This window comes from Crinia signifera, chromosome 5 (assembly GCF_055691185.1).
Source record: "Crinia signifera chromosome 5, ASM5569118v1, whole genome shotgun sequence".
NCBI classification, from domain to species: Eukaryota; Metazoa; Chordata; class Amphibia; order Anura; family Myobatrachidae; genus Crinia; species Crinia signifera.
Genome location: NC_139221.1, coordinates 294021428 through 294023927, shown reverse-complemented (window position 1 = coordinate 294023927; position 2500 = coordinate 294021428). Strand labels below are relative to the sequence as shown.

At 37.4% G+C, this 2500-nt stretch overlaps 1 protein-coding gene across 1 annotated transcript in view; it reads right to left on the bottom strand.

The window, feature by feature from the left end:
• Positions 1-682: 682 nt before the first annotated feature.
• Positions 683-2500, bottom strand: part of SKIDA1 (SKI/DACH domain containing 1) — a 13278-nt gene continuing 11460 nt past the window's right edge. Inside the window, exon 2 of the transcript XR_014475084.1 lies at positions 683-1160. The gene's annotated coding sequence lies outside the window, so the exon portion shown is untranslated. The remainder of the gene's footprint in view (positions 1161-2500) is intronic.

Here is a 2500-nt window from a genome sequence, read left to right as displayed (position 1 = left end):
TCCATTGTCTGATACTTCCTTAAAGTTCCAGAGCAATTGGATGTAGCAGGAAAAGCACCAGGTCCACAAGGCCTATGTCGATTTTGCATGCAAAGAAAAAATAAAGCACTTTGCACCGTGTTTAACTGTGTGGACCAGGGCATGAATAGGGAGAACCAGAACTGTCCTGATAAAGGGAGAACTCAGACACCCATTGCGCTTAAATAACACGTTGTTTGCGTCTTGTCTATAGAGAGGTGACAGCACAGATATGTTACGCTCAGGCCTCATGTGGTTTATATGTTTTATCACAGGCAAATAAGTGATCCCAAATTATTTATCTTGAACACAGTAAGTAGGCACATGTATTATTATATTGTATTGTGTGTGTTTGTGCAACGGCACTCAGGAAAATAAAATGTATTTTCCTGAGTGCCGCTGCACAAACACACTATCTATGGGGAGATCTGCTGATGCATGTTTTCGGATGGCAACGGGACTAGCAGACGGTTCATAGTGAGTGTCAGAGCTTACTGCTATATATGTATGTATGTATATATATATATATATATATATATATATATATATATATATATATACATACATTTGTGATGTTATAATCTGTTCGTACATTCCTTAATTTCGCCCCACTCTATTATGTAATCTGCTTGAGAGAATCGCACAAGAAACAGGACAGTGTCATTCTGCAATGGGGAAAATCACAAAAAAAAATTCCCTGATACCAATCTATATCGTACTTGCAAAATCCATTGTACAGACTAAATTGTGAGTGCAAATAAAAAATATATAACTCTTCTAATAGACCAAAACGTGTATGCAACAAATCTATATATCCTTATAGACAGCTGCTGTGTTTGTACTCATCTATCGCAGAAGATATGTTTGTTACTGCTAATATTTGTATATTGGAGACACCGAGAAGACGTTACATTTGGGCAACATTTCAATGATACTTTAATATGAAATTAGCATGTTCACAAACAGAGATTGCGGAGTTTGCATGGAGTCTTTGTTATGCAATGATCAGTCTGCACCACTGTATACGACATGCCTGTGAGCTGCCCTAAAGAAGTTCTCACGCCTAGTATACTTGCTAAAACGTTAGCGTGAATCCGGTTACACTCGTACCCTTGTTCCTACTGTATAGATCCATAATGTTCCTGTTGAAATAGGAAGGGATTAACAATTCAAGAAAATTAGCACAAATTATATTAATATACATTAATATAACAGCCAGACATTGGTTTACAAATGTTCTGTGATTTACTTAACACTTGAGAAAGAAAAGTGTACATTCCCTGTGTAGAAAAACAGCAATACCATCTAATTAATTCAATTTAAATCGCATAATGCAAAAAAAAAAAAAAATTCTCTGTAATAATAATAATAAAAAAGTATCACCAAATGTATATACAATTACAAATAATTTTATTTCAGATGTGAATTTTACAAAATCCCGCAAGCACCCTGGGTGGAACTGTTTCCGCAGTACAGTGGTGTCTTTATTTTTTTTCTTTAATTCTTTTTTTTTTAAAGCATTTTTATTTGCTAAGAAAACTCCCCTGCAATGTTTGAAAACTGCGGAGGAAATCAGTGGATATTAGAAAACAATTATGGGCGACCCACAATAAGGTGAAGAATGAGGGTTCACGTGCTGGCTTTCCCAAATAAACCGATCTGGGAAATGTATGGGGGAAAATCACATTTCTGCGTGATGGAAACATCCTGTTTTGAGGGAAGTGAGTCCCCAGTCTCTGCATCGCCTGCAAGTGCGTTAATCAAAGTGGAAAGTGACTGGAAGCCAGGGGTTAACCACCTTCCTGCCAGGAAGCACTGTAGGGCCTCATCTGGGAGAAGAGGGGTTAATGCTGGTGGGTTCCTTGCATTTTCCACCTTGAACCATCAGTACTGATCATTGTTTTGAAGAAGAAAAAAGTGTGTGTGTGTGTGTGTGTGTGTGTGTGTGTGTGTGTGTGTGTGTGTCGGTGGTGGTGGTGGGGGGGTCCTCATTTCCTTGTCAGTCTGACCCTGCACTGTCTGTTTTTTTGATTGATTAGAAATCAGCATAGAATTTTGATGTCACTTCATCTTTCCATGCAAAGTGACAGGAGTGTGTGTGTGTGTGTGGGGGGGGGGGGGGGGACAATGGATTGTTAATAGTTAACACAAATTCTCCAAGCCGCGTACTTTGAACTTAAGAGTCCAGCTAATCAATCCTTTTGGCGACTTTTTGTATTATTATTGTTGTTTTTTTATTATTATTATTATTATTATTTTTACTATTGTGTGTTTGACTGATACAAGATATTATTGTGTTTCTGGTAATAAGTTGTCACTCCACGTAAAATGAGAGAAAGATCTGACAATTACCTGCTGACTACAGTAAAATCCCCCCATTATAATTACTCTCTCCTTGTTATGATTTTGTAGGAGTGCTAATGTCTTGTTTTCACTACTTTATTATGCTGATAATTATACAAAGTTGAAAATCCCTGCAGTG